The sequence below is a fragment of the Giraffa tippelskirchi genome, chromosome 9, assembly GCF_054371585.1.
Source record: "Giraffa tippelskirchi isolate mGirTip1 chromosome 9, T2T-mGirTip1v1.2.pri, whole genome shotgun sequence".
Lineage (NCBI taxonomy): Eukaryota > Metazoa > Chordata > Mammalia > Artiodactyla > Giraffidae > Giraffa > Giraffa tippelskirchi.
The window spans coordinates 161,215,797-161,225,601 of NC_137283.1; the positions used below are offsets into that span (position 1 = coordinate 161,215,797).

At 38.3% G+C, this 9,805-nt stretch overlaps 1 protein-coding gene and 1 long non-coding RNA gene across 10 annotated transcripts in view; one reads left to right on the forward strand and one right to left on the reverse strand.

Moving 5' to 3' along the window:
- PACRG (parkin coregulated) overlaps window positions 1–9,805 on the forward strand; it is a 523,593-nt gene that overhangs the window by 310,143 nt on the left and 203,645 nt on the right. The window lies entirely within an intron of this gene.
- LOC145519757 (uncharacterized) lies at window positions 286–6,228 on the reverse strand. Its single transcript, XR_014063872.1, has 2 exons — window positions 4,721–6,228; window positions 286–2,474 (listed from the first exon to the last, which is right to left on the reverse strand). It is a non-coding gene; the product is annotated as an uncharacterized LOC145519757 (long non-coding RNA).

The window sequence follows — 9,805 nt, forward strand, 5'->3', positions numbered from 1 at the left end:
TTGCTATGACCAGTGCATTCTCTTGGCAAAACTCTTAGCCTTTGCCCTGCTTCATTCTGTACTCCAAGGCCAAACTTGCCTGTTACTCCAGGTATCTCTTGACTTCCTACTTTTGCATTCCAGTCCCCTGTGATGAAAAGGGCATCTTTTTTTGGTGTTAGCTCTAGAAGGTCTAGAGGTGGCAAGAGGTCAGTTGATATCAGGGGCTTCCCTGATAACTCAGTTGGTAAAGAATCTGCCTGCAATGCAGGAGACCTTGGTTCGATTCCTGGGTTGGGAAGATGCCCTGGAGAAGGGAAAGGCTACCCACTCTATTATTCTGGCCTAGAGAATTCCATAGACTGTATAGTCCATGGGGTTGCAAAGAATCAGGCATGACTGAGTGACGTTCACTTTCTTTCTAGAAGGTCTTATAGGTCATCATAGTGGTGATATTGAATGTTTTTAGGGTGTAGGGCCAATGGGCTTGGTTAAATAACATAATCAGAATCTAATAGGGCTGAAATCAAGGTGTCAGCCACCCTGCATTCATTATGGAAGTTCTAGAGAAGGATCTACTTCCTGGTAAAAATCAGTTCCAGGTGGTTGTAGGACTAAAATCCCCATGTCTTGGCTGGCTGACAACCCTTGGTAGCTGTCAACATCTAGAGGCTGCCCACCTGCCCTGGTTCATGGCCCCTTTCGTCATCAAAACCAGAAATGGCAGCTCAAGCCTTTCTCACACTTCTGATGTCTCTGACCACCCTCCTCCTGCTCACATCTCATCTGCCTTCTTCTGTTGCTTTTAAGGGCCCGTGCAGATAATCTTGGATAATCTTATATGAAGGCCAATGTTTCTTACAACCATACTTAGACTAGTGTTTGGTTGAATAGCAAGAGGACAGAAATCATGGGGGACATCTTTAGAATCATGTCTTTGGATTAAGTCACCCAAAAGCTGATGTCCAGGTGGCCATGACTGGAACCTTGAGGCATATGTTCAAGAGGACACAGAATTAATCTTACTTCCTAAAGTTTTCACAAAGCCCGCACAATTCTATCTTCCCACGATAACTTCAGAAAAGACTGCAGATGTGCAAAACTCGGAGAGGATGGCAAGACACAGAGTTTACAGGTCTTAATGTCATCTCAGAGTTGGGTCACATTATCTAATAGTCTGATGATTCATGTTTAAGTGGAGAGAAGAATCAAGAAGTTAGACATGTCTTTCACAAAATTAGCCAGTGACAGAAGGACAGCATCCCTAGCCAAATCTGATTAGCTTGTTAGACAGTGGTGTTCTCTGTCCTACTTAAGCTGCTCGACAGACAGTATATTTCATTTCCTGAGTAATTCCATCCTCATACCTAAAATTCCCACAGGCCAGCAATAGAAAGGACAGGGAAATATTGTTTTTGGAATTGCTATAGTTGCTTTACAGATGAAGAAGCTAAGAATTGGATCGAATGATTTGCCCAACGTTGTATGACAGAAATAAGCCATGGCCAAAGCCTCAAAAATAAATAGATCCTACATCCAAACCTGAGTGCCAGATACTCTGAAAATGTAAATTGCTTTGCCAGAAATAGGGGTTTTGAGCAACAGATTTCTTTCATTTAATGTACTAAAGTAAATGGAAGTTTCATTGATCCACTTTAACAATTATTATATGCTGTCAGATCAAAGCAGCTGTTGCTAATCTTCCCCACAAATTCATATGCATTATAAAGCAAAAATGTTTTCATATCAATTTCTTTCGTGGAGTAGTGATCAATAATAGCTTGAGAAAAACTCTGAACACAGGAAGCTAGCAGCAAGTTCACCTGATTAAAAGTGTCAAACATTGAGTACTAACTAAATCTCTAGTGTAACTTCACTCTTTTTTCCAGAAGGAGTTCAGATATATGTTTTTAATCTAGTAGTATTTCTTCTCACAATTTTCAACAAAAACTGTGTACATAGTCTAATCACCTAAAGGACCAGATCTTTCTAGAAGGAATTTTCTCCCTAGAGCACATTTCAAAATAAATGTGGAAGCATTTAACTGTATTTCATTAAATCTAAGATGTAATCAAGTGTTAAAAATATTTTATATTTTATGCATCCATGAAAAAGAAAAAGTGTTTCCAATTAAACTATGACACGCTATTAGCATCCTGAGTCAGAAATGTAAAAATCAAAAAAATTTAAAAAGTGACTTAATGAAGTATATTGAATCTAATTCAACTTGAAAAGTTGAAAAGTCAATCATTGTGAATGGAATGAACATCCCATACCATCCACTCTCTGGAATTTTCCTATATATCACCTAATTCTCACAACTACCAGATTATTAAATATTAAGTAGTAATATAACTACCAAGTATTAAGACCAGTTTACAAACAATGGAAGTATTTTAGTGCTTCACCTAAGGTCATTCAGAAGCAGTCAAGATTCAAAACTAAATTAGTTTGATTCAAGATGTATTTATTTTTTTTTCTAAAGCTGGCTGGCTCTAGTACATGGGGTTGCAAAGCGTCGAACACGACTGAGCATGCACACACACACAAAGAGGTTAGAAGCTCTTTTTCTCCCCTGCTTTTGATTTCTTGGTCAATGTATCCACCCATTTCTTGGGTATGGACTGAGATGATAAAGGGCAAAGAGGCCAGATCAAAGACGGTATTTCAGAATACTGGGTACATTGCAAAACTATAAAAATAAATAGCTTTATTAGATAACTCGGATCCACATAAACATAGACATTCACACACATTTTTAAAATCAAAGGAATTTTGGGGGGATACATGCAGTTCAGTTCAGTCACTCAGTCATGTCTGACTCTGCGACTTCATGGACTGCAGCATGCCAGGCTTCTCTGTCCATCACCAACTCCCGGAGCCTACTCAATCTCATGTCCATCGCATTGGTGATGCCATCCAACCATCTCATCCTCTGTCGTCCCCTTCTCCTCCTGCCTTCAATCTTTCCCAGCATTAAGATCTTTTCCAGTGAGTTTTGGAAGTATTGGAGCTTCAGCTTCAGCATCAGTCCTTCCAATGACTCTTCATGACTGATCTCCTTTAGGATGGACTGGTTGGATCTCCTTGCAGTCCAAGGGACACCATAGTTCAAAAGCATCAATTCTTCGGTGCTCAGCTTTCTTTATAGTCCAACTCTCACATCCATACATGACTACTGGAAAAACCATAGCTTTGACTAGACGGGCCTTTGTTGGCAAAGTAATGTCTCTGCTTTTTAATATACTGTCTAGGTGGGTCATAGCTTTTCTTCCAAGGAGCAAGGGTCTTTTAATTTCATGGCTGCAGTCACCAACTGCAGTGATTTTAGAGACCAAAAAAATAAAGTCTATCACTGTTTCCTTTGTTTCCCCATCTATTTGCCATGAAATGTTGGGACCAGATGCCATGACCTTAGTTTTCTGAATGTTGAGTTTTAAGCCAACTTTTTCACTCTCTTCTTTCACTTTCATCAAGAGGTTCTTTAGTTCCTCTTTGCTTTCTTCCATAAGGGCGGTGTCACCTGCATATCTGAGGTTATTGTTATTTCTCCTGGCAATCTTGATTCCAGCTTGTGCTTTATTCAGCCTGGCATTTAGCATGATGTACTCTGCATGAAAGTTAAATAAGCAGGGTGACAATAACAGCTTTGATATACTCCATTCCTGACTTGGGACTTGTCTGTTGTTCCATGTCCAGTTCTAATTGTTGCTTCTTGACCTGCATGCAGATTTCTCAGGAGGCAGGTCAGGTGGTCTGGTATTCCTACCTCCTTAAGAATTTTCCACAGTTTCTTGTGATCCACACAGTCAAAGGCTTTGGTATAGTCAGTAAAGCAAAAGTAAATGTTCTTTCTGGAAGTCTTTTGCTTTTTTGATGATCAAGCGGGGGGATACATTAATGGATGCAAAAATTGAGATAGATATATCTCAGTTTCTATACAGTACCTCTACAGTAACAGACTTTATTTTCTTGGGCTCAAAAATCACTGAAGTTAGTGACTGCAGCCATGAAATTAAAAGAAGCTTCCTCCTTGGAAGAAAAACTATGACAAACCTAGACATGTATTAAAAAGCAGAGACATTACTTTGCCAACAAAGGTCCATCTAGTCAAAGCTATGGTTTTTTCCCCTAACTCATATATGGATGTGAGAGCTGGACCATAAAGAACACTGAATGCAGAAGAATTGATGCTTTCAAACTGTGGAGTTGGAGAAGACTTTTGAGCATCCCTTGGACAATAAGGAGATCAAACCAGTCAATCCTATGAGAAATGAACCCTGAAAATTTACTGGAGGACTGATGCTGAAGCTGAAGCTCCAATACTTTGGCCACCTGATGTGAAGAACCAGTTCATTGGAAAAGACCCTGATGCTGGGAAAGATTGAAGGCAGGAGGAGAAGGGGACGACGGAGGATGAGATGATTGGCTGGCATCACCAACTCAACGGACATGAGTTTGAGCAAGCTCTGGGAGATGGTGAAGGACAGAGAAGCCTGGCGTGCTGAAGTCCATGGAGTCACAAAGAGTCGGACAGAACTGAACAACTGAACAACAACAACAACTCGCTACATATGCTTCCCAGGTGGCTCAGTTGTAAAGAATTCACCTGCCAATACAGGAGTCACTTGAGAAGTGGGTTCAATATCGGGTCAGGAAGATCCCCTAGAGGCAGGCATGGCAACCCAGTCCAGTACTCTTGCCTGGAGAATCCCACAGACAGAGGAGCCTGGGAGGCTACAGTCCATGGGGTCGCAAAGAGTCGAACATGGCTGAGCACACAGCACTCTCTATATAATGCTAATAGTCAAGATATTAACATTGTGAAGCCAGTTATGGGCTAAGTAAGCTGAGTATTATTTTTATCTCAAAAAGAGCTACTTTTCAGAATAATAAATTTGAACTTATCGCTGTAAGGAAATAACAGAACTTTAATTGTTCTTTATAAGGAAAGTAGAACGAAATAATGATAGCATTATAATGAAACTAGAAAAGTAGAGTAAAATAGACATAAGAACAGTTGAACTCTATTATAATAGGGAAAGTAAAACAATTCAGTGAACACATGACAAATCAAGGACTGCGTTTACTACAGTGTGTCTATGGGATCGCACAGAGTCCAACACGACTGAAGTGACTAAGCAGCAGCAGCAGCAGCATGTATAGCTGATACCATAATTTAATAAATTCTCCTTGCTTGATAAATTTGGATTGTTTTTTATTAGCCAGTGATGTTTGATGTTTATTTCAGAATTACTTGATGGAGAAGGCTAAAATAATGACTTCCATGTGATTATTACATTGATTGGGAAATTTTAATAAGTTACAGAGCAAGTATAAACCTTACTCTCAGGAAATTTAATTTGCTGAATACTTTTGTTTTTCAAATACAATTCTTTAGGAAAAGATCACTTGTTTTAGGCGGAACAGTTCACAGTCTCTTTATCTTAACTAATCACATAGCTCCCCCCGCCCCCAAGAATTCTTCCAAATAACAATAGGAATAAAGATTAAAAATTGCTCTCGCCATTTATTCTTCTTCATTATTATTATTATTATTTTACCAAATCAGCATTTTGATTTAAGCACAGTTGTAGGTTACAGAGAACAGTGTTCTCCTAATTGTGACAGTAACTCACAGGACAAGTATGCTTATACTCTCTGTGAAGCAGCCTGAACCATGCCATTTATCTACCCTATCCCATGCCTTATGAAGAAGCACTTTTTCTTAGAATTTTCTCCCTCCTTTTACCAGAAAATCGATTGCATTATTAAATTTCTCTTAGTTTCCCATACTTTGAAAACAAAGCATAATTCATTCCAAATCAAGTCTTTCCAAGGTAATAATCACTTAGCATATAAATAATTTTAGTGTTGATATAGCTAAATTTCTCTAAATAAATAAGTTCCATGCCCAATGCATAATCTACCAAGTATGCCTGTTAAATGATGGATTTTTAATACAAGAATTTCCATTATAAAACCCTGTGAGATACAACCTAACACATTTGAAGATATAACACCCTTAGATTGTAACTGAAAGATAAGTTCTAATTACTGTTTACTTTCTTGGTTGAAAACCCTTGGCATGTATAGTATAAAATTGACTCAAATTGTGCAATTAAAATTATTAGCATTTAGCTATTGCTTTTGATTTTGAACCTACAATGGCTTGATCTGTTTGGCTCAAAAATGTTCAACTGAAAGAAAAAAACACGCTTAAAAATAGAAAAGATTAAAAAAAAAAGTGGCCATTGATATAGTTAAATTTATAAATGCTATAAATCTATAAATGTTCAGGAGAAATGGTTAACACTGGGTCACTGAAAAAATGGTATGTTCTATAAAAGGTATACTGAAGTGTTTTACACCAGGAAGATAAGCTTTTTTAGAATTCTATCATCAAGTATTAGTCACTCAGTCATATCTGACTCTTTGCGACCCCATGGGCTGTAGCCTGTCAGGCTCCTCTGTCCATAGGAGTCTCCAGGCAAGAATACTGGAGTGGGTTGCCATTCCTTTCCCCAAGGGGTCATCCCGACCCAGGGATCGAATCCAGGTTTGTTGCATTGCAGGCAGATTCTTTACCATCTGAGCCACCAGGGAAGCCTGTAATCAAGGCCATGAATTAATATGCAATGTTGTGACATGATCCTGTGATCTTTCTGAAATTAATTATGGAAAGTTAGAAATTTCTTCTCTTAAAAATTGATGCATTCTTAGAATTGATTGCTTACCTAAACTGTGTCTTTCATTATATAAATTTCAGGGAAATTGTTCTGCCAATTGTATTTCTAGAGTAGATACTCCTATTTTTTAAATTTTTTTAGTGAGATTATTTAATTTGCCCCAAGTTTTTTGTATTATTTAATTTTTGGCAATAGCTAATAGTTATCTATTGTTTCTATGGCACATGCCAAATGCTAGATTAAACACTTTTTTTGAATCATCTCATTTAATCCACACAAACATAGGAGGAAGTATCCTTAATCTAATTTAAGTGATAAGGAAATGGAGGCAGAAGGATTAAGTCATTTGCATGCTGTTGGTCAGCTAGGGCACTGAGGGCATTGTTCAAATGGAAAGAGGAACCTAAAGTGGTAAATTCTATAGTCTTCCCCATTTCACGAATATTGTGTTTCAACTGCACCTAATTAGGTATCTCATTACAGCTTGTTAGACAAGTCATTTCCAGTATACTGATTTCATTTTCCAGTGTTCAAGCCAGCCATGTTCAACTAAAAACATTCTTAAACTTGCAGCTTGTTCCAAAGTTTTTATTTTCATTCTTGCTACTAGTTTTTTTAAAAAACGTAGTGCTCAATATTAGTTATTCCTTGCAGTTTTTTTTTTAATAGTAAGTGGCATTGATCTTGTATGAAAACTAGAGTCAAATTATTTTTGCAATAGGATGGAATTTTTTACATAGATATAGTTTGTGACAGTGTTTTACTAGATGTGTAACACATATAATTATCAAAATTTTACAGCACATATTAAATATTAAAATTCTTCTAAAGTAGTCAATACAGCATGTGTACACAGTTACTGCATTTATAAATGCAACCTGAAGTACCGCTTGGACGTGATAATATGGATAGCCTTGAAAAGGGAGAAATTTTGTTCTGAAGTGTACAGCTCCTCCCGTGCAGTCATCTGTTCTGTGTGTAGAAAGACACTTTTGCTGACAGTGTGGGTTTCTGCACTCGTCAGCAAGACTTAACTTGAGATGATTCAAAACAATTGCAAGAAATGTACTTTAGAAAGAAGAGTTTGTAAGATTTGTCCATTGAAAGATGTGAATTAATTGCAACTTGGAGTGAGAGGAAAAAAATCCTGGTTTCACTTTTATAAGTGTGGGCAAGATGAGTTGCTAAAAATGATCAAGGAGAAAGTCATTCCTTCTAAAGGATGGCTGGCTACATCGTCAGCTTGAACATGCAGTTAGTTTGAGAGGAAGAGAGAGAGAAAGGAAAGAGAACCATGAATAGGATTAGAAGCACAGAAAAAATTTTAGTAGATAGGGAGATTAAAATCTAAAACCGGAAGGACTCTTTCTTTTTCCTTTTTTTAGAAATCAAAGAAAAATATGATGACAAATGGAGAGACACTGAAAATGCACAGAAAGAGTATCAATAGAACCATTGGTTTTAACTGGAGTTGTAAGGCAGGGATGCGCTGAAAATGAAGGCTGCAGGATGTGATGAGGAGGGCAAACAATAGGCTCCTGGACTGTATCAGAAAGGTCCTGTTTCACCTGTGCTGGGTCTCCGAAGAGTGCACTCCTCGACAAGTGGCAGTCTGACCTCTGCGTAGACCCTTGGATCACGTGATCCTCCCAGCATCTGACCTCTGCTTACACCCCTGAATCACGTGATCCTCCCAGCATCTGACCTCTGCTTAGACCCCCGAATCACATGATCCTCCCAGCACCAGAGTGCAACTGACACCATTTTTGAAGAACTTAACTGAAAATTTGTTCCCTTATATTTAAGCACAACCTTGCTTTCTGTAACTTCTCCCACTTTGGTCTTCACTCGCCTCTGTGGTTCTCACTCAGATGCTCTCCTTGTATTCAGGGCCCTCTTTACTTCGTGGCTTTTCTCAGAGTTATTGGTGTATATTCTTCTTGGGTACTTTTTTCCTCTTGACTGATTTTGGGCAAGGTATAATTTTACTTTGTCATATTCCAAATATATTGAGATGATCTTACTTTCTCTTATTGACATTCCTATTCAACATTCATTTGCTGTGCTATATCTCTTTCTTCTGTTCTCAGAAGAACAGCTCAATTTCTGTTCAGTTTCTCCAAAATTCTAACGCATTGGTTGAAATTTGGATCCTTCTTCTCAGACAAGTTGGCATTTCAAATTATACTGTATCGTAGATGTATCAAAATCTTTTGTGTTTCTTCCTCAAAATGTGAAAAATTCTATCAGTGTTGATAGTCTTCTGTTACCTGAGTTTTAGCATTGGCATAAGTGATATTGTTTTAGGTCAAAGTTGTCCACACAAATTCAGTAAAGGTAGGCTTCTTGTCTCCTCAGGATGAGGCTTAGATAGCTGTTTTATCCTTAAAGCAAAATACCGCCATCACAGGACACTGGGTTAACACTTCAAAAAACATGCTAACATCTTTTTTTTGTTTTTAACTTTGCATTTTGTATTGGGGTATAGCCGTTTAACAATGTTGTGATTGTTTTCATTCCAATCCCAAAGAAAGGCAATGCCAAAGAATGCTCAAACTACCGCACAATTGCACTCATCTCACATGCTAGTAAAGTAGTGCTTAAAGTTCTCCAAGCCAGGCTTCAGCAATACGTGAACCATGAACTTCCAGATGTTCAAGCTGGTTTTAGAAAAGGCAGAGGAACCAGAGATCAAATTGCCAACATCTGCTGGATCATCGAAAAAGCAAGAGAGTTCCAGAAAAACATCTGTTTCTGCTTTATTGACTATGCCAAAGCCTTTGACTGTGTGGATCACAGTAAACTGTGGAAAATTCTGAAAGAGATGGAAATACCAGATCACCTGACCTGCCTCTTGAGAAACCTGTATGCAGGTCAGGAAGCAACAGTTAGAACCAGACATGGAACAACAGACTGGTTCCAAATAGGAAAAGGAGTACGTCAAGGCTGTATATTGTCACCCTGCTTATTTAACTTATATGCACAGTACATCATGAGAAACACTAGGCTGGATGAAGCACAAGCTGGAATCAAGATTGCTGGGAGAAATAACAATAACCTCAGATATGCAGGTGACACCACCCTTATGGCAGAAAGTGAAGAGGAACTAAAAAGCCTCTTGATGAAAGTGAAAGAGG